General features: G+C 47.2%; 1 pseudogene across 1 annotated transcript in view; it reads left to right on the top strand.

The window, feature by feature from the left end:
* Positions 1–22,829, top strand: part of LOC147733126 (pancreatic secretory granule membrane major glycoprotein GP2-like) — a 225,747-nt pseudogene that overhangs the window by 47,509 nt on the left and 155,409 nt on the right. The window contains exon 3 of the transcript XR_015308702.1: positions 15,993–16,061. The product of XR_015308702.1 is annotated as a pancreatic secretory granule membrane major glycoprotein GP2-like (transcript). The remainder of the gene's footprint in view (positions 1–15,992; positions 16,062–22,829) is intronic.

The following is a 22,829-nucleotide window of genomic DNA, read 5'->3' on the forward strand; positions in this document are numbered from 1 at the left end:
GGAGGCATCCACATCTATTCATCTATTCATCTCAGCTATTCTGAATGATGCCCGGTGGAGCTACCCCAATACCTTTTGTAGAGAAGGGCTGTGAATTTCCTCCTCTGCAGTCTTCTGATGTCCGGTGGAGATACCAGATAGCTAAAGAGGAGATGTGTTGTGGACTCCCCCCAGCCGACACCTACCTGCCAGACCTTGGACAGATTTTCCCCTCGTCTCTACGTCTTATCTTCCTCCTATCCCCTTACCCTTCCTTGCTCCATTCACCTTGTCCCCTATATTCTTTAAATGCTTTTCTTGATACATATGTAACTTTTAACTGATATTAATTGTAACATTATTGTTCCTCATGTAAAGCACTCTGATTCCTTCGGGTCTAGCTATATATTAACTCATTAATTAAACATGTTCCCATTTAGTACTCTTTCTCTCTTTGTCTACCTCCCTTGCTCCTTTCCCCACTCCCCTGAATATCTCCCCTTGCTTGCTACTCTCCCTAGCCCCCTGTCCTTTGTGCCCTTTGACTAAGCACTCCTTCTCCCCTTGTTGGGGAAAGTTCCAATATTTATACTCTAGAGTCTCAGCGAACCCGCTGAGAGAGTCCACTGCGCCAAGGGAGCCACTCACAGCTGAGGTATGGTATGGCACCCCTTGCCAAAGCACTCCCTCTCCCCTTTTTGGGGACGGATCCAGTATGTAGGCCTTGGAGTCTCAGAGACCCCTCTGAGAGAGTCCACTGCATAAAGGGACCCTCTCGCAACAGAGATAGGGAAGGGATACCACTTCCCCTGGGATCACAGCTTACTGGACTTTGGACGTTGCTTTGACTCGTCTATCGGTTTGTGCCCCCGTCGCCCTTCCCCTCCTCTCTCCATGAGGTGTCTCTCACCCTCCCCTCCTCTTTCCCGCCTTCATTATCTGTCTACTTCCCCTGCTCCTAACTCCCTCCCCTGAATCTCTCCCCTTGCCTGCTTTTTCCCTAACGTATTTGTGCTTGTTGTTTATCTCGACCTTACAAGTAACTATGTTGCCATGCTCTAATAACTGTGTAACCGTTGTAATGATTTAACCTGTAACTATGATCTGGTACTCATGTAAAGCGCTCTGATACCTCCGGGACTAGCCAGCGCTATATAAAACCTTTAAAATAAATTTTAATTTTTTTTAAAAAACAGCGCTTCCAGGCGCTAGAAACACAAATCAAGCGCTCTCTGCGGAAAAATGCAGCTTCTCCATGCTGCCAAAGGTCCCAGGGGGGCAAAGCAAAGTCCCCCCAATCAGCCCAGGCAAGGCTGAGGGGTCCCCCAGAAGTCCTCAAGGCATGTAGGAAAGTCCATCAGGTGTTCAGGGGCTGGGGCCCAAGCAGCAGCACGCGCCTGGCAGGATTCAAGTCAGAAAACAAGAATAAAATGGAAGGGGACACAGCCCCTTCTTATACAGAGAAAAGCCTTTGAAGTCTTTGTGCAGGCAGTGTGAGAACCAGCTAGAACTGGTTTTAGGGTCCTCCTTTAGTGTCAGGGACAGAGGTGACAGTCGCCCAGCGGGAGGTGGAGCCAGCATTGTGGTCAGGCAGGCACAGCCCTAGTCACTCCCAGGTGCCATCTCCTCCCACTTCCCTGGCAGCAGATGCAGCCTTTCATCCACAGGCTGACTCAGACAACCTCCTGGGGCTCCCCAGCCCCTGTCACCCTCAAACCAGACAGTCAATCCACAAGCAGGCCCAGGCACTCCCGGACCAGGCTCACCAGCCAATCACACGGCAGACACAAATTACACAAATATGCCAACTTCTAAAAGTGGCACTTCTAGACTAGACACAGTCATGCCGCATATATCATTACGCAGCATTCAATCTCACGAGTTCGCACATATCAAACTCGCCTCTGCACCCCCACACATCAGGAACTACCATGGGCATACATATTCCCCATTCATTCCTATGGGAGGGCAGGTCACTCACCACACATACCAGAGAGCTCAAGCACTTTACACTGTACCACAGTGAAAAAGTGCGCAGAGGCCTAAAATCACAAACACCAGGTCACAGAAACAGGCTAGGAAAAAGCAAAAAGTCTCGGGGTGAACCTGCCAAAAGGCCCGGGTCCAACACAACCCCCTTCCAGCCAAAACGCAGGGTAGACCAATCACTCCATTGATGGGCTTCCCTGCTTTGGGCGACAAAACACGGACACAGACCCGCACGGCAGGGACACCTTCCGGTTCTACACCGCTCTGAACCCACCTGGTTAACTCCAAACCAGAACTCTCTTCTCCTACCAGATCAGGCCTCACTCCATCACTGGTCTACCACCTGGAAACTATTTCACTTCTGAGGTACAAAGCACACAGCACAGTTCCTCTTCAAGCAGGTGGGGGGAAACAGGACACAGCAAAGTCCCCTTTCCTCTACCTTAGTGGAAACAACAAACTGCAGGTGAGCCCCAGATCACACAGCAAGGGCAGCCCCCTCAGTCTCGGGGTGAACCTGCCAAAAGGGCCGGGTCCAACAGCCGTATTTTATTTGATGCATCAATAACTGTACAAGTCACGAAATCCGTTTGAGTAGAGTTTTCTCCGCGTGAGAGTCAAGGATGACTCATCGATGAATAATGTGAAGCCGCAAGCGTCATCTTCGTCTGGAGTTAGTAATATAATTGTTGCATCAATAATGGTACAAGTCTGTGTGGATAGATGTGTTCGCCGTGTGAGAGTTAATGTTAATGTTAATTGGCTTTTGTATAGCGCTAGTTCACCATCAGGTCTCTTCGCGCTTCTAGGGGGAATATTACAACAGACAATGCATGTGAGCTAGTGTGGACGAATTATTACGTAGACAGTGCCTCCACAAACAAAATAGTCTTGAGTTTTTTTCTAAACGAAAGGAGGACTGGTTCCTTGCGCAAATTTTCTGGTAGGCTGTTCCAGAGCTGTGGTATCAAGGTGGAAAAGGCTCTGCCCCCTTTACGAGAAGAATGAAAGCGAGGGGTGACTAGGCGGCAAGCTACAGAGGAACGGAGGGTCCGAGCCGGGATGTAACTCGTCAGGCGGTCCTTGATGTATGATGGGGCCTGACCGTAGATGGCCTTATGAGCAATGCAAAGGCCCTTAAAAGCTGCTCACTGCCTAATAGGGAGCCAATGTAATTTTGAGAGCAGTGAAGAGGCGTGAGTCCGTCTTGGTAGATAAAAAATGAGGCGTGCCGCATCGTTCTGCACAACCTGTAGTCTTCTTGTTAGTTTCCACGGGAGGCCGATGTAAGAGGCATTCCTATAGTCCAACCTGGGCAAAATTGTGGCAGAAACAGTAGCCTGTAGAGAAGCTGTAGTGAGGAGGGGAACGAGTTTCCGCAAGCACCTCAAAAGCCCTGTGCAGGTACCAACCACTGCAGACACTTGATTGTTCATTGAAGGTTTGGCGTCGATTTTGTTGCCCAAGCTTCTTACCACTGGGACTGGGGTAGGGATAACTCCCAGCTCCCGCGGCCAGAACAGGTCACACCAAGGGTTATTGATGTGTGGGCAACCAGAATTTCCATCTTGTCTGGGTTTATTTTAGGTGAATTATCAGTCATCCAGCTCGCTGTAAAGCGCAGCACCTCGTACGTGTTCCTGAGTAACGCTGGAGTTGTTAATCCGTACAAGGAGCTGGGTGTCGTCTGCATAATTGAAGACCTGGCAGTCCAATTGGGCCAGGGTCTCCACCAGTGGTTGTAGGTATAGATTGAAAAGCAAGGGGGACAATGCCGAGCCCTGCGGGACACCACACATCAAGGGGCCGGTGAACGATACCTGATCACCTAGCTGCACCCTCTGTGTCCGATTGGACAGGAAAGATTCAAGCCATTGGTAGGCAGGTCCCTCTATACCCACATTGGCAAGGTGGGACAAGAGGGTTTTATGGCTGACCGTATCGAATGCCGCTGACAGATCTAATAAAATCAGTGCACTCAACGATCACTCAACAATAAAAAAAGGATAACAAAGCGCAAGCGTAAGCTTCAGTTAGAGTCAAGGAAAGAATGAAGGAGTGTTTAATATGAGCCAGTGGTGGCAGGTGGGGCCACTGGCACTTATTTGTGGGGACTGTTAGACCTGGTATCATTGGCGAGAGTCTCCCTTCCATTTTTTACTGATTGCCTCCTCTGTTTTTTATCTGTTTTGCTGGTTAGATGCTTTGGGAACTCTGCCACTGCTATTCAGTGCCACAGTGCAAGTGCTCCCTATGTTAAAATGTATGCATTGATTAGTGACTCCATGATTGGGTTATATGATTTACTTGTCAGGCCCTACTACAGTGCACCATGTGTGCCCAGGGCTTGTTAATCAAATGCTGCTGGTGGACTTGCAGCACTGGTTGTGCCACCCACAGAAGCAGCTTGTAAAGTGTGTCTCAGGCCTGCCATTGCAGAGCTTGTGTGCGGTCTAGTACTGCTATGTCAACTTGGTGAGTGCACCCACTTGCCAGTCCCTAAACATTCCCTTTTCTTCATATCAGACACCCCTAAGGTAGGCCCAATGGCAGGGTGCATTGTAAGTATAAGGTAGGACTTGCCCTGGTGTGGGTGGCATGTCCTAATAGTGAATTACAGCCATTTTCGTTTTTCACCATTGCAAGGCTACCAGTCCCCATAGGCCAGTTTGATTATAACATCTTATAATCCTAACTGACCCAGGGAACATGGCAGAAATTTGAATTTAGTATACCTTAACTCTGAATGATAAAATACATCTTTTAGTAAAGTTGGTTTTAACATTCTGTGTTTGAAAATACCACTTTTAGAAAGTAGGTATTTTCTTACCCAACCATCCAGCCTGCCTGTGCTAGCTTGTGTATTGTATGCCTGGTTTTATAAGTGACAGGGGCTGGGGGATTGGTACAGGCCCCTCTGCCTTCAGAGGACAAAGGATTTTGCAGTATAAATATGGGGACTCAGACCCTAAGACTTTAGATCACTTCTGGATCACGGTGCCGTACTTTGGGATTTCTTTGACCGTGACATGGTGATAACTCCAGTTGGGGTAATCGGTTGCAAAATACTGCTTTTAAGTGAATAACCTATTTTTGAATCATTGCTACCATCTTGAAGAATTAATATTGAGTACAGTATTGTGGATTTCTGTAATTTATGGTCTTGTGAAAAGTCTATATAAAGAATACTTATTTTTATAAAACCTGTGTTGTGTCCATCTGTAGTGTTTTCACTGTATTACTGTATGTGTTTACAAGTGCTTAACACACTGCCTCTGAGATAAGCCTGTCTGTTTGTGCTAAGCTACCAAGTGCGTGAGCAGGGGTTATCCAGTAGTGTAATCCCCATTTCCCTGACTTAGAAGCAAGGGTCCCTATTTGATCAAAAGTGTATACCATTGCCCCCAAGAGACCCCCAGTTCTAACATTGGTGGTCAGTGGTGAGGATTTGGACTTGCATTTCTGCCTCATATACAATGATTGGTGTACACTACTAGTGAGTGCAGAACAAATGCGACCACATACATTTCGGTAGAATTATTTTTTTCCTTGGACTGTTATTTTTCCTGAGAACTGCCAATTCCTACTGCAATGAGTAAACCAGCATCAGTTGCATCTATGGATCTAGATTCTGAGCAAGAAAGGTTGGAAACCTACACTTTAAAACAGCTCAAGCATCTCTGCAAGAAATTGGAATTTGTTACACCAGGCATTTCCAAAAAGGATGACTACCAAAAGGCGCTGAGGGCCTGGTAGAAGCAAGAAAGGCCCCTGATCTGGTGTTGGAGCCAGCTGGGGATGCAGATGGGCAACTGGATAGGCCAGTGTTTCCAGCTAGGGAAGGGGTACCGTCCCCACCTGGCAGTAGCATTTCTTCCAAAAGACCTGCCCCCCAGAGAACTGGAAGACAGATAGAGAAATAGGGCACACAAGCTGGAGATGGCTAAGCTTAAGATGGAGGGTCATAGGGAAATAGAGAATAACAGGTTGTCCTTGGAAAGAGAGAGAAAATGAGAATGGAGCATGAAAGGATGTTGAGGGAGTTAGAGATCAAGGCAAAGGGCTTAGAGAGCAATCCCTCTGTTGGCAGCGCATCATCTGTGCCTTCAGAAGGCAGGGTATATAACCCAAAGGATGTCATCAAAGATTTTCATAAGCATGAAGATAATGGGCAGTGGTTTGCAGCCTATGAGATAGCAATGTTGGCCCACCCGGTCCCTGACAAGGATTGGGGAGCTGGGTTGGCGGGCCGCCTTGTGAGTGAACGGAGGGATACTTTGTTAGACACACCCAGTGAACATAGGATGTCTTATGCCCACATGAAGGAAGCCCTGATGACAAGGTATGGTTTGACCCCAGAACTCTATAGACAGAGATTCAGAAACTGTAAGAAGCTGGAGAGAACCACTTGGGTAGAATATGTATCTTTCTTTTGCAGAGGTATGGATGGCTGGGTGAAGGGTATCAAAGTGGATACTTTTGAAGCGCTCTGTGATTTGTTTGCATGGGAACACTTGTCTGCTAATTGTTTTCCAGAGCTACACCAGCACCTTATTGATAGCAAGTTAACTAACCCTAGGAAGCTTGCTGAGGAGGCGGACCGCAGGGTCAGTACCAGGGTCCACAAGGGTCATGTGGGCGACTCAGCCAAAGATGGGCAGGGTCCCTAGCAGAAGAGTGGGGGGACAAGGGTAAACAGAGGGAGTTCCAGAAAGGGCCCCAAAGTAATTCCCAAGAGAATCAAGGGAAAGGTTCCCAGCCTCCCCCTGAGAAAAAGCCAGAGCCCCTGACCGGTAAAACTGTTCACAGGGGGGCTGCTCCCTGCTTTCAGTGTAAGCAAGTGGGACACCGGTGGTATGATCCCCAGTGTTCCCAAAAGGGTCAATATGTACCACCCCGTGCACCCCCGTGCAACCCCAGTCATATGGCGAGTGTAGCCCTGGGAGGGGAGGACATGGGTGCCCAAGGTGGGTGGGGTCCCGCAGAAATGTCCCTTGTCTCCTTAGGAGACTTTGAGATGGTCCCTAAGACTCAGCTGCCTGATAACACTAAGAAATACAGGCAGTGGGTAACCATAAATGGCCATAGAGTGGAGTCTCTTAGAGACACCGGAGCCAGTGTGACAGCTGTCAGGGGTCACTTGGTGTCTGAAGAGCAGGTGGTCCCCAAAGCATTTTTCCCAGTTGTTGCTGCTGAAAACACAGAGAGCCACTGCAAGGTGGCTCAGGTTCCCTTTGAGTGGGGGGGGGCGTGGTATCAGGTACTCTCCAAGTAACTGTGAGGCCAGCCATGCCCGTTGATTTTCTGTTGGGCAATGATTTTGAAAGCCCCCCTTGGGATAAGGTGGAGAAGAAGGCTCATTTGGAGATGTTGGGTCTGCCTGAGTGGGCGTGTGTGACCACTCAGTCTATGGCAGCCAGTAAGGGTGTGCAAGTGATCCTGGAGCCTGAGAGTAAGGCCCAGGAACCTGCCTTAAAGAGAAGAGGTAGGGGTGCGAGAAACCAGCCCTCATTGTTCCCACGGTCCAGAAGGAGGCAGACCTTGAGGAGGGATGCCCTGGAACCTACAGGGGAGCAAGTTGCTGAACTGGGGGACCTGCCTGAGCTGACCCATTGGCAGCAAGAAGGAGGACCCTCCAGGGAGGAATTTTTTGCAGGGCAGAAGAAGTGCCCTTCTCTTGTGGCTTTGCGGCAACAGGCCACAAACCAGGCAGCAGGTGATCAGTCTGGATCACATTGGATCTACTGGGAGAACGGCCTCCTGTATACAGACCCTAAGGTTGCTGAGCCTGGGTCAGTCTGTGTGATGGTGCTACCCCAGCACTTCAGAGCCTTCCTACAGGGGTTGGCTCATGATATGCGTTTAGCTGGACATCTGGGGCAGGACAAGACCTTTGAAAGGCTTGTCACTGACTTTTATTGGCCCCAAATTGGAAGAGTTCAGACACTCATTGTAAGACTTGTCAAACTTGCCAGGCAAGTGGGAAAAGTGGAAGGAAGCAAAAGGCTTCTCTCCAACCTTTCCCTGTAGTCAGTACCCCCTTTGAACGGGTGGGCATTGACATTGTGGGGCCACTGGACCCCAAAACAGCCACGGGCAACAGGTATATCCTGGTCTTGGTGGACCATGCTATTCACTACCCGGAAGCCATCCCGCTCAGGACAGTGACGGCCCCAGTGGTGGGATGTGCACTGATGGGGATTTTCTCCTGTGTGGGGTTCCCCAGAGAGGTGGTGTCAGGCCGTGATACCAGCTTCATATCTAAGTATATGAAGTCCCTGTGGCAGGAGTGCAGTGTTACATACAAGTTCACCACTCCTTACCACCCCAAAGTAATGGGCTGGTTGAAAGATTCAACCAGACCTTTAAAGGCATGATTATGGGTCTTGAGGAACCTATGAGGCGTACGTGGTACGTCCTTTTGCAATGCCTCCTTTTTGCTTACCGTGAGGTGCCACAGAAGTCCCTAGGGTTCAGCCCCATTGAACTACTGTGTGGACACCCGGTAAGATACGATTTGAATCTGGTCAAGGAAGGCTGGGCGCACTCTCCCAGGAAACCTCCCCAGGATGTATACAGTTACATGCTGGGCTTCAGGAACCAGACTCAGCGTTTCATACAACTTGCCCAAGTGAATCTGGAAGCCAGCCAGGAGGAGATGAAGTGGTGGTACGATCGGAATGGCACTCTGATTGAGCTTCAACCTGGACAGAAAGTTTGGGTCATGGCCCCTGTGCAGCCTTTTGCACTCCAAGACAGGTGGACCAGACCATTTGAGGTGGTGGAGCACAAGAGTAATGTCACCTATTTGGTAAACTTGCGGTCTCCTAGGAACCCTTTGCGGGGCCTGCATTTTAACCGTCTGAAGCCCCACTTAGAAAGGTCCGAAGTGGGCTAGCAACAGATGATGGAATGAAGGTGGAGACCCAGCCTCTTCCTGAGCTCCTGTCTGCAACAGAGCAAGATGGGTCAGTGGATGGTGTCAGCCTCTTTGCTACACTGACCCCTGAACAGCAGCGAGATTTTCGCCAATTGTTGAGGCAATTCTCTGATTTGTTTTCCCTGGTTCCTGGTGTCACTGAGTGGTGCGTCCATGATGTAGACACTGGGGACAGTCCTCCTGTGAAGCACAATGCTTACAGGGTGACTGACAGGGTCAGAACTTACATCAAGGAGGAGGTCTCCAAGATGTTCGCCTTAGTAGTGATTGAATCCTCTAACAGTCCTTGGGCCAGCCCAGTGGTCTTCGTCCCAAAGGCTGCCCAGCCTGGTGCCACACCTGAACTCCGGTTCTGTGTGAACTACCGAGGACTCAATTCAGTCACCAGGACTGACGTGCACCCCATCCCCAGAGGTAATGAGCTCTTTGATCGGTTAGGTGCTGCATGGTACCTCAGCACATTTGATTTGACGTCTCGGTGCTGGCAGATTGCCTTGACTGATGGGGCCAAAGAGAGGTCAGCATTCTCCACATCAGATGGGCACTACCAATTCCGGGTTATGCCCTTTGGGATGAAGAATGCCCCTGCCACCTTTCAGAGGTTGGTCAACCAGGTGTTGGCTGGACTGAAAGATTTCAGTGCCGCCTACCTGGATGACATTGCAGTGTTCAGCACCAGTTGGGAAGAACATCTGTGCCACCTCTGGGAAGTGTTTATGGCACTGCGCAAGGCAGGCCTCACGATCAAGGCGAGTAAGTGCCCGATCGAGCAGGGTTCCGTGGTGTACTTGGGGCACCAGGTAGGGAGCGGCCAGGTGGAGCCCCTACAACCCAAGATTGATACCATCCTGACATGGGAACCCCCAAAGACTCAGACGCAGGTGAGAGCTTTTTAGGACTCACGGGGTACTACAGGAGGTTTGTCAAGCGGTATGGCAACAATGTTGCAAGCTTGACTGAGCTGACTTCCGGGAAGCAGCCCAAGAAAGTGAACTGGACTGACACCTGTCAGAAGGCTTGAAGACTGATACATGCACAGCACCCGTTCATTGTTCGGATAGATGCTTCAGAGCATGGTGTGGGGGCTGTTCTTTCACAGATTAATGAGGAGGGCCTAGACCAACCTGTAGCCTTCATCAGTAGGAGGTTACTTCCACCCGAACAGAGGTGGAGTGCAATTGAGCGTGAGGCATTTGCTGTGGTCTGGGCACTGAAGAAGTTGAGACCATACCTGTTTGGGACTCACTTCTGGGTTCAGACACAGGCCCATCAGATGGTTGATGCAAATGAGGGGGAGAACCCAAAGTTGTTGAGGTGGTCCATTTCCCTACAGGGGATGGACTTTACGGTGGAACACCGCCCTGGTACAGAACACGCCAATGCTGATGGCCTGTCTGGATTTTTCCACCTTAGTAAAGAGAACTCCCAAGAGGAAGGGTAGTTTTCCCCTGATTTCAGCTAGAGGGGATATGTGTTTGACCTGGAATCATTGGCGTGAGTCTCCCTTCCATTTGTTACTGATTGCCTCCTCTGTTTTTGATCTGTTTTGCTAGTTAGATGCTCTGGGCACTGTGCCACTGCTATTCAGTGCCACATTGCAAGTGCTCCCTATGTTAAATTGATGTATTGATTAGTGACTCCATGATTGGGTTATTTGGTTTACTTGTCAGACCCTAGTAGTGTGCACCATGTGTGCCCAGGGCTTGTAAATCAAATGCTGCTGGTGGACTTGCAGCACTGATTGTGCCACCCACAGAAGCAACTTGTAAAGTGTGTCTCAGGCCTGCCATTGCAGAGCCTGTGTGCAGTCTAGTACTGCAATGATGACTTAGTAAGTGCATCCACTTGCCAGTCCCTAAACCTAAGGTAGGCCCAAGGGCATGGTGCATTGTAATTATAAGGTAGGACATGCCCTGGTATTTGTGGCATGTCCTAATAGTGAATTAGAGCCATTTTCGTTTTTCACTATTGCAAGGCTACCACTCCTCATAGGTCAGAATGGGCAGTTTGATTATGACATCCTATAATCCTGCCTGACCCACGGAAACTGGTAGAAATTCGAATGTAGTATGCCTGAACTCAGAATGATAAAATACATCTTTTAGTAAACTTGGTTTTAACATTCTGTGTTTGAAAATACCACTTTAAGAAAGTAGGTATTTTCTTACCTAACCATCGAGCCTGCCTCTGCTAGCGTGTGTATGGTATGTCTGGTTTTGTAAGTGACAGGGGCTGGGGAATTCCAGGAGAAAGGATGAGTCAGCACAAGGCTGAATAGACCTATCTGCATGTAGATGGGTGGGAGGAATAGCACCTGGGTCTGAATAGGGTTGTGCCTACCTTTCACAATGCTGATTTCACCTCCTGTGGTGTGTCTGATGTCCCTGGCCCACACTCTCAAAGGAAAGAAGGAGTCCTGTAAACAAAGTGCTCCAGAACTGCACAGAACTGGTTTGGACTAGGTACATGCCCCTTTGCCTTCAGAGGACAAAGGATTTTGCAGTATAAATATGGGGACCGGACCCCAAGACTTTAGATCACTTCTGGAACAACAAGACAAACCTCTGCCAAGGAGAAGAATCAAGGAAGCTGTAGGAGTTGTACTGCCCCCCTGCGGTGTGCTGTGTTGCTGGGTTGGCCTACAGTGGTGTCTTCAGTGCTAAGGAGAGCAGAAGGAACTTCTAAAGGACTTTCATCATCTTGCTAAATATTACTCCAAGGGCTTGTTTTGAGATTGCCTCCTGACCAAGGTCTCAGGGATACCAGACTTCACCCCTTCTGTTTACCTGCATCTTGCTGTTCTAGCGGCTACAGAAGGAATTCTGCAACATCGACGCCGGCGAGCGACGCCATGATCTGCATCAAAGCCGTGAGCCCTGCTCTGACTTGCAACGTAGACCCACCGCCGGGCGCATGCCACTTCGACGCCAGCGAACAACATCGTAAGCCTGCCATAGCCGTGAGCCCTGCTCCGACTTGCGACCCCTGCCCGATGCCGCCGCTGTGCCACATCGACTACAAAGCCGACATCATCGCGGAGCCGATCATCGACGTGGGTGGTCAAGAATCCATCGACATTGTGACATCGTACGGAACCGTGGTTTCGGCGCCATCGTGACGTCACCTCCTCTCCGGTCCGGATCCAACGCCTCCCCTGCCTGCGCAAGCATCCAGGTCCTGACGCATCATCTTCCCCCGAAGCAAGGAACCGACGCCGCAATGTGCCAACGACGACGCACCTCCCAGACGCCAGGAGCTGTTTTTGTGGTCGGCGCCGTACTTTGGGATTTCTTTGACCTTGATGTTGTGATAACTCCAGTTGGGGTTATCGGTTGCTAAAGACTGCTTTTAAGTGATCTTCTTGTGATAAGTCTATATAAAGAATACTTACTTTTATAAAACCTGCGTTGTGTCCATCTGTAGTGTTTTCACTGTATTACTGTATGTGTTCACAAGTGCTTAACACACTGCCTCTGAGATAAGCTTGCCTGCTCGTGTCAAGCTACCAAGGGGGTGAGCAGGGGTTATCCAGTAGTGTAATCCCCTTTCCCTGACTTAGAAGCCACGGTTCCTATTTGATCAAAGGTGTATACCATTGCCACCTACAGACCCCCAGTTCTATAAGGGACAGACACGTATTTTTCCTAAAAATACTTTGATTCAGAGCAACAGAGAGAGAAACACAAAAGAGGAAAGGAATGACGAAGAGAAAGGCAGAAAAACAGTGACAAAGGGATAAAGGAGGGATGAAACAGAAACAGCAATAGAAAATAGGCAGGGAGTAGTTGATGGTGATTTAAGAGGTATTAGCTGGAATCAAGACTCCGCAGACTTGATATTTGGCACCCCTTCACATTCAGTAGTGCCTCTCGTGAGCCTCTTTGCAAAACTTTGGGCCCCCGCATTTAATATTTTCTAAATTAAGCACTGATTTTGCCTACTCTCTAAACACATTCTCACACTTACTTTTCACACACCATTACCTTAGTAACAGCCTATCTTGTAGCCAGTGTTATGTCTTACTGCCCTCTTATAATTCCACTCCCACCCCAAGACACCATACATTGCTTGTCCACCCTGCCTGTCTATTGGCTCACCATTCCTTCCCCCCCTACTTCTCCTTTAACTTCTACTCAAATCTTTGTTCTTTGAGCAATCGCCCTTGCACCAGAATGACCCTCCCTTTTGGTGTTCTTTCTGCACCCACACCTTCCTCTGAGGTGTTTCTTCTGCCCCACTCTTCTTCAACCTTGTTACCTTGTAACTGCTGCAGCACCTTCATCACATTTTTAGGTACAACCTATTACCCAGTAGGGACAAGTGAACCCCACCATGCCTTAATAGAACCAGGCCCCCAAATGCAACATCCACATTATTAATTACCCCAACCCCACTAAGTTGGGGTATCCAAATAGCTCATGTTCACCTCCAATCTGTGCTCTGTTCATTCCTGCAGGCTTTCTTGCCACTTCTAAATTCTCCAGGGAAGTATCTGCATCCAGAACAGCATAACCCTGTCTCGTCTGTATGGTACAATGTTTAAATCTAATTTTCCCAAATTGTCCCAACTTATCAACACCAGCCAAGTGGATTATACCATGCCATTTTCCCCAAGGTATAGTAATAGATTGTCTACTCTTGACCACTTTTTCTTCAACTCCCATAACGTGGGAATTAGTTTTCCCACCTTGTACCACCAAACCAGTGCTTCACAAACATTTTACATCTACGACCCACTTTTTCCTACGAAAACGTTTTACAACCTACCTTGCTTTAAAAGACATGAGGAGAGCGACTTTTTAATGTATAAAGCATGTGGTAGAGCATTGTTATTTGAAGGCAGCACATTTTCCATTGAAATGGTCACTACATTTGCACAGCCATGCAGTTTTATAGATAAAACCATATTGCACACAAATGATAATGTGCGGATAAAGGTTTTCAGTGAATGTGTATTATTTGTGCATTACCAAGTAAAGTGTCTTGATTTGTTCTGATTATACTTAAACTTTGTTTCCATCACACTTCACAATTAGAAAATAATGTGCTTTATTTTGCTTTGCTAACTGCTGAATGTCTACAGTTAATTTACTGGTATTTGCATTTCTTGTGTGTTAGTAAAAATTACAATCTCCAACTTTCCTTTTACACTTCATGTTGTCCAATAGGATTGTCACATAATTCAAATCTTTCTTTCTCTGACAGCAAAGTGAGAGGAGTACCTAAACACCAGTCTCTGAGTTTAACAAATAAGCTTCAGAAGATATAGCCTGACATTTGACCTATCTTTGAAGCGCAGCAAATGTGTCAAGATAAATACAGAATTTAAAGGCATCTTTATTTATTGCATTGATTTTGGGGCTCACCAGAAATTGACCCATTGGTTCGGAAGCACTGACCTAGACTATACCATCTCACCACCACCTCATCAAAATCCAACCCTAAGTGTTGTCCAAATCTCGGCCAACCTGTATGTTCTCCTGTTCATTTGATGATGGAGTGACCACAATTTCAAATCTCTTTCTTCGTTACCACTCCAGCTGGCTACCAAGCCTATGGAACAGAAATCCGTTTTACAGCTTGTCTCCAAATCTGGTCAATTATATCCCCACATGCAGCCACCCTTCCATATATCATAACTTTTTAATCTAAAATCACTGACTAAACTCTAGCTGAGAAACTATAACCTAGCTTAAAAACATTTTAAAATGTCTGTGTCCGTTCCAGTCCTAAAGGAATGGGTGCCATATCTGCTCAAAGCCCATTCATCCTTCCCCCTTCCCAGGCACTTTCTTAACACCCCACAGCCCTGCTTATAATTAACCTTTCTTCCACCCTTATTTATAACCAAGCTACCCTCTGCCCATCCTCTGACCTGCGCAAAATACGTCATCAGCTGCTCTAGCTAACTTTTGTTTTACAGAGCCCCTTTACCCTGAACTCCAGTAGGGTGTTTTCCCAGTGATAGGCGCGTCTGTGACTACCCATCGTGGAGCGATTGAACACATTCCAAGACAGCACATTCCAAGACAGCCCCACAGACACTGTTCTTCTGGATCTACTTGCACTCCTGGGTGTCGAGGGTAGGTGGGGGGCAACCTCTTTTGGCAGTCGGCCTGCCACACCCTGCTTAGCGATATGTTTATTATCGCAGGCTATCTCTGGAATTTATCGCCCAGGTTGCGTGTTATTACCAACGCATTACAACAGGGCAATAAAAATTCCGGAGATAGCGAGGTTATCGCCGTTTTGCAGGAAACATAGCTGGCTTTCCATTGATGTTCCCTGCAAAACAGCGATAACCTTGCTGATACAACCCACAGGTTCGTATCAGCATAATCCACCCCAATGTTAGGGATAGGTAAGTCTGCATTTTAGCAGATGTTAGTTTTTGGCGAAAACACTAGTTTTCTCCAAAAACTAACGTGTGCTAAAATGCTGGGGCAGCCTTGTAAATATCACAATGTGAACATCAACGATATTTGCAAGGTTGTCAATCCGGGGTACGCCCAGTGACGCCCACTTTGCATCTCATTAGAGATGCAAAGGGAGGCGTTGGGAAAAAGTGTGCTCACATGCAATTATGCATGTTAGCACCGTCTTGTAAATAGGGTGATAGTTTTATTTCTGCTTTTTAAGCCAAAAAAGCAGAGATAAAGCCCTTATAAATATGCCCCTTGGTTCTTCCAGGTCCCTCTGGGAGGGGCTCTGCAGGCAGCCATCTCCATTGGTTTGTAGCAGGGAAATGGTGTGGCTACATTTGCTTGCGTGATGACACAAGTTGCAGCAACCTGACTGCAGCATCAGAGTCCCATTTACTTTTTTGTTCTCTTCTCCAATCACCCTGGGCAGAAGATATCCTTCCTCTCTGTTCAGGGGCCTCAATAGCAGCTCGTCATTCAAAAGAGGTGCCCGTCCATTCACACTTTCATGAGTAAGTGGATCCATCCAGAAAGCTGTAGAGACGCCCTGATACCTGCATATTTTTGCTTATTGCCCATCCCCTACATCACTATTTATGACATGCTTGTTGAGCATCTGTTCTAAGATTCTGATGTACCTTGCTTTATTGTCTCCTCTGCAGTATGTGCAAATGACGAGGATGAAGCGGATATGATATGTCAATGTAATGACAGTTTCTACAGAGGTGCAAGTAAGTATGTAACTCTGACTTCACTTTCTGCACACGTCCTGGGGGTCTCTTCTTTGTGTTCCGTACTCTGTACGAACCCGTTGCAAACCCAAAGAGCTCTTTCTTGGTTCATCTGTTCATGTTACTCAACCAAGAAGCTCTCACATCTGCATGGGTCATTTCATGTTGGAGTGGTCTCTCTTCCCTCCTCTGTATTCAGCCCCTCTCACACCTATAGGGACCATAAAACCCCATGGGTCGCCTCTTAAATTAATGGGCATTCTTTTCTCCATTGTTTCATGCTCTCACACTTGGATTGTTCATCTCTTGTTGCTGCAGTTTTTTCTTCGCCTCTCTCATTTCTGCTTGGGCCATCTCCTGGAATAGAGGTCTCTCTTGAATCCTGTGTGCTGATCTTCTCCCAGATGCATGGGCCGTCTCTTGGGTCAGCGGTGACTTTGTTCTTGCTGTTTCCAGTTCTTCTCACTCATGCTTTGATCATCTCTTCAATTAATGGTCTCTTTACCCTGCTCTGCTCCAATCCAATCCCATACCTTCATGGGGTGTCTTATGTTATGTTATGTTATTTATACTTATGGAGCACACGGTTACCCTGGGGTGTCTTGGCGCTAAGTACTGGTTTCCTGGAGAGGCTGATAACGTGCTACTGAGAAAAAAGCCACGTCTTCAAGCCCTTATGGAAAGTAAAAAGGTCCGGGGCATTTCTAAGCTGAAAAGAGAGCTTGTTCCAAGCTCTAGATGCACAAAAAATAAAGTTTCTACCTCCCCAATGTTTTTTTTTGAAGGAGGCAACTTACACTTGTTTAGCACCAGTTGATTGTAGCATCCTGCCTGGAACATACCATTGGAGTTTACGTCGGAGAAACTCTGGACCTGTTCCATTAAAGGCCCTAAAGACAATACACAAAGCCTTGAAGCGTGTTCTTAGCTTTACTGGGAGTCAGTGCAGTTTTTTCTGTTCTCCCTTAACAGAAACGAACTTCGGTGTTCCAGGCAGCATTCTAGCCCCTGCGTTCTGGACCAATAGAAGTCTGTTCAAATGTTGTTTTTGAACATTAAGGTATAACCTATTACAATAGTCCAGACGCGACATTATGAGGGCCGTAACCATTGTCTTAAGATTGCTCTCAGTAAGGAAGATCTTAATTTTCCTGATTATTCTGGGGACCATAAAGCAGGCTGAGGTCACCATATTGACTTGGTCACCCATAGTAAGTTTGTTATCCACCAGAATTCCCAGGTTTTTGGCTTTTTTTGAAGGTACTGGACATACACCATGGTGCTCTGGCCACCACTCCGGTGTCCACACCCGAGGATTATAGCCAAATTTGAGGACCTCGGTCTTGGAAGAATTGAGTTTTAAACACTTGGAGGACATCCAGACCGCAATGGCGCTCATGCAGTCATGAACGCGATCCCCGGTCTCCTTTTCAGCTCCCTCTGTCAGCAATAACACAATTTGTGTGTCATATGCGTAAGAGGTGAACCGGAAGCCAAAGGGCCTAATGACTCCAGCCAATGGTGCTACATATATATGAAATAGCGTTGGGCTAAGAGACGAGCCCTGCGACACCCCACTAGGGAGTGAGAAAGGTTTGGAGGTATTACCATCCAGGTCGACAGTTTGAGACCTATTTGATAAGAAAGATTGTAAAAGTTTACAAGTGGACCCCTTTACACAAATTTCAGACAAACGGTCCTATCAATATTTTATGATGGACCATGTCAAAGGCCGCGTATAGGTCTAGTACAATGAGTACAGCATTTCCTTCCCTGTCCACGGCCTCTCGAATTTCCTCCGTGGATTTTAACAGAGCCAGCTCAGTACTATGATAGGCTCTGAACCCATATCGCGATGGGTCCAGAGAATTATTAAGATGGAGAAAAGCCCTAAGTTGGTTGTTCATTACCTTTTACAGTATGGTTCAGACATCTCTATTTTCATCTGTTTTCAGCCCTCTGCATAGACTGCCTCTTGAATTACTGGTCTCTCTCTCCCCTGTTTCCAGCATCTCTCACACCTACATGAGCAGTGTCTTGGATCAAAGCTCTCATTTCCTGCATCTGTTTCCAGTTTCTGCCACACCTAGATAGGTTGTCTCTTGGGCGAAAGGTCTCTGTTTTAGGGTACCTGGGTACTTTCAGGGTTAGGGGCCTCTGTGAAATCACTTCAGGGGCAGAGGGTCTGTGAGTACTGTCACATCCAGGCAAATAGGAAAAATTACATTGCTTTCAGAGTGGGGTTTCCACACTGCAAACATGGGTGATGTCACTTCCTGGTCATGATTTATGGGGTGGTGTGATCTCGAGGAGAAGGTGCAGGGACAATATCACTTCTAGGTCAAGACTCTTGGGTGGTCAGGGCTCATGGCTGATGCCACTCCCTGTTCACATTGGTTGGAAGGGATTTCCTTTATAGAGCGGGGCTTCCAGAGTGTGGCCATCGGTCATATTATGCAAATCGTGCATACTTTTGTGTTTCACTGAAGGTATCCTACTCTACTACTGTTGCTGTACAGAAGGTTACATGAGAGTGTCTGTAGGGAGTATAAGTTTATTGTGGTAGTGAGTGTGGGGAGCATATACTGTTATTATGGGTTGTCTGCAGAAGTGTATATTGTCATTTTGGTTGAGTCAGTAGGGATGTTTTAGGGTTATTGTGGGAATGTCTGCCGGGTGGGGCTTTATGATTATTTTAGGGGGAACTGCTAGGATCTGTAAGGGTATTGTAGGGTAATGCCCGTTGAGAGCCAAGCTTTATTGTGTTTGTGCGGTGTGTAAGAATATTGTGGTGGCGTCTTTGGCGAGATGTTTTTAGAGGAGTTAAGGACTATTCTAGAAGTGTATGTAGCGATGTCCAGGCATTTCTTAGTGATGTCATCTGAAAACTTTAAGGATACTGTCTGGGTGTCTAGAGTTATTATGCTAACACTATTATAAAAATGCTGATCTTTACAGGGATATCTAGGATTATTGAGGCAGTGTCTGCAGTGAAGTCTAGAGCTATTCGGCAGGGTCTTTGGCAGAGTTAACTTTAATCTTTCTGTGGTGGTGTCTGTCCATGGTAATTTAGGCAGCGGTGTGTTTGTGTAATTTTTCAGGGTACATTTGCCTATTTACGGCTGCTTGTGTGGATGTCTATGGTGTAGGGTGGCTACAGGGAAGCCTGAGTTTAATCAATAGCAGTATGGATTGTGGGTGTGTACATTTAATGTTTTCAGGGATTGTTCGGAAGGTGACTTCTAGGTTTATTTTCTGTGAATGTCTCATAGGGTTACTGTGTGGGAATATCTCTGGGAGAGCCTAGGTTTATAGTGATAATATATGGGGTTATTTTAAAATCGGTGGCTGTGTCTAGGATTATTGTGAGCTTGTCTAGGATTATAACAGTAGTTGGATAAAGAGTCTATGGTTATTGTGCATATTTCTATGAGGTTATCTAGAGCAAGTGAAGTAATGTATGTGGTGGAGTTTAGTGTTATTGTTGGAATATCTGGGGCATTTAAAGCATTTGTGCTGCCTGTGGAGGTTTCTACAGCTACTGTAGTATTTATTGTTAGGATGACTTTAGGGAAATTTGGGGTTATTGGGTTTGTCTGGGATTATTGTGGGTTTATCTGATTGGAGGCCTAGTATTGGTATTAATATCTAGGGTTATTGAAGGTGGTGTCAGCATAAGTATCAAGGAGTATTCAGGTGGTGTCTGCGTAGGTGCTAGGGTTATTGTAGTGGTCTCTGTAAGGGTGTCTATTGAGATTGTGGGGGTTATCTTTGGGGGTGTCCGTTATTGTGGGGTGCACTTGGGGGTCACTAGGGTTATTATAGCGGTGTCTGTGGGGGAGATCTAGACTATTTGTCTGAGAATATCTGTGGAGAGACTTTAGATTTAATGGGAGTGTCTATGGTTATTCTGGGGTATGTTAGGCTTCCTAAAGTGGTTTTCAGTGTGTCTAGGGCTATGTTTATTGTGTCTACAGAAGAGCCCAGGGTAATTATGGGGCTAACTCTGCTAATTTTTTAGGTGACTGTGTACACATCGCAGGTTATCATGAACGTGTCTGGGGGGGAATGAGGTAATATGAATTTTTATGGTCAATTGTGTCCCCTAACGTAGACCCCAACGGCTCCATGTACGTGCTTCAAGTACATGTATGTTCCCTCCACTTCCAGCTATGAAGACGCAAATACATTTGCGTCCAACGTTAACATGTCCTCTTTCAGATCCACCATGAATGGGTCGAATATTCAGTTCCTAAGTATGCCTTGCCACCGTCTTTACATGGTGCACTTTTCACGTTTTCCTGGCTCTGGCGAGTTAGGCCCCGATTTCTGCCATCGAGCTTTTCCTGCCTTCTGCCTCTGAAAGCTGCAGCCTGGACCTGCATCTGTATCCCTGACCTTTGTCTTACTCCCTGCGCGGCTAGCGGTGCCTGGCTCGGCCTGCTTGCCTGCCAAAACAGTATTCAGCCTTCAAGTTATCTGCTCCGCTCCTCGAAAATACATTCCTGTCTAGTAGTTTAGGTAAACATCCTTCCCAGCTGCAGAGCAAAGGGCCCGGCCTTCTGTCTCCATGCAAGTAATTCATAGCTCCCGTTACCATGGTAGGCCCATGGCCCCTTTCTTTACACGTAGACACGTAGTCGCATATGCACGCTCTAGCAGTCAGTATAGAATAGCCTCTGCCCGAGAGACCTTTCCTTCTAGATAATACAGTTTCTCAAACACAAGATATTAGATATGATTTGGGTTTAGGTTGTCCTGACACGCCAGACTTCTGTCTCCATGTATAGCGCAAATGTCAAGTCCCCTTCACCCTCCGGTTCCACGTCAATTACACGTCATGCTGCTGCGCGCGCATCTCTGCCGCATATTTCTGCTGACTCTGCAGGATTCTTCTATGGATCCACCCACCTGTGACTCTTCTTTATGACGTTTCTAGCACACACCTCTGTGTACGCCCTTGTGCACGCCTTCTGTTACGCATGTGTGTTCTTATCTCATTTCTCTCAGCTGTTACGCATTCTGCATTCATCACCACTATATGCATTGACTATATATATGATATTCTGTTAATAAAGCATTGTACATGTCCATGTCCATTCCCTTCCTGAACCCTTGTGGTGATGGAACATGATACCTGGTTTGAACCAATTCCTTTTTAAGGAATAAAACCCTTATAACCTCAGATGCCACGGACTCTGCCTCTCATTTTTTTTGACTGAGTTATTCTTATTGAACTTTACCGCATAGAAATTAAGTATAGGTAATTTAATTTACCACATAATTGGCGCCCAAACAGGCACCCCTCCCCCACCTTACGCGCCGGCGGTGCGTTGCAGGCCTGGTCCCCTGCCACAGCCGTGACGGACAACTACGCGTACCCGCAGGATTTCCTGTATCTCCCTCAGGCCAACGGAGGTGACTGAGGCTGCGATCGACACCCAGACGAGGCGGTGAGGAGTGCGGAGGATCCCGACCAGAGCCCAGCCGAGAGAGCAAGGTCCGAGGTGTTCAGAGGCCCACCAGTTCCGAAGTTCCGAAGTACCTACGTCACGAGTCGAGTCCAGTCCGGTCCAGTCCAGTGTCGAGTTTCCGAGGCCTTCCGTTCCGTGCTTCCCGGTGAGTACCGTTGCTGGGGACGCATCTAGACGGGTGCATTAATTTGTGTCCGGTCAAGACGAGTTTGGGTACACAGACCCGGTCTGCACTGTTTAGCAGTGTATCTGTACTGTTTAGCAGTATATCAAGTTAGTGTTCGTTGTTCGAAATGTTTTTAATGTGTTTTAATGTCGTGGTATGAGTGATTGTTTGATTTTCATTTACTGTGTTTATTGTATTAGTTGTGTCCAAGTCCGAGTAAGTATTAAGTATCAAGTATCACGGCTCAACCATGCCGTTGTTTTCTAAACTGAAACAGATTGGAACTAGAAAAGGGATACTCGAGGAAGCTGTTCCCATCCCACCCAGGGACACTCCCGGATATTTTATGTACCACAAGCACGGCTTAGATGCTGTATTATATCTCGACTTGTGGGTGGACTACACCAAAGATCTAGCAGAGAATCAGAGATGGCCCGTTACAGGGACATGGGATGCCGAGTGCATCTTGAGAGTAGAAGAAGCTTTATGGAAAAAGAAAGCCAGGCAGTCACAGAAAGATGCCATTGAATTATGGCGTAAAGAATCACACAGACGGACAGAGAAAGCACTCAGAAAAGCAGAGAGAAGTAAAGAGGATTCCGAAAAAGCCAAGGAAAAAGAACTACTAGAAGAAGGAGAACGAGTTAGGATAGAACAACACGATAGACGTAGTAATGCTATTATGACAGGATTGTATCCAGTCCTGGCCGAGGGCCTGCCCAAGGCGACCCCGGAAGTACCGAAAGATCAGCCTCCTCCATTGGTTCCGACTAAATTACGTCACAAGACCGCAGCAGAGAATTTCCTTTCTTCTTATTTAGACGATGTAGCACCTGCATACACCAATGTTCCACCTGCACCCACTAATAACCTTCCCCAACGACAGACCACTCCTCCACCACTTCCTGCACCCCCCATTAACCCTATTAATCCGCTTAATCCTTTCGGGCCTGACACGACCCTACAGACAGATCATGCTCAAGCCTCCGCCTTAGGAGGTGCATCAGGGGGTTATCATACCCCACCACCAGCACACCGATTAACTACTAGAGAACTAGCAATGGAACGTACTCCGAAACCAGCCACAATGGAAAAGCTTAAAGAGCTTCTTACATACTGTAGATATGA

This window comes from Lissotriton vulgaris, chromosome 2_1 (assembly GCF_964263255.1).
Source record: "Lissotriton vulgaris chromosome 2_1, aLisVul1.2, whole genome shotgun sequence".
In the NCBI taxonomy this organism is placed as follows: Eukaryota; Metazoa; Chordata; class Amphibia; order Caudata; family Salamandridae; genus Lissotriton; species Lissotriton vulgaris.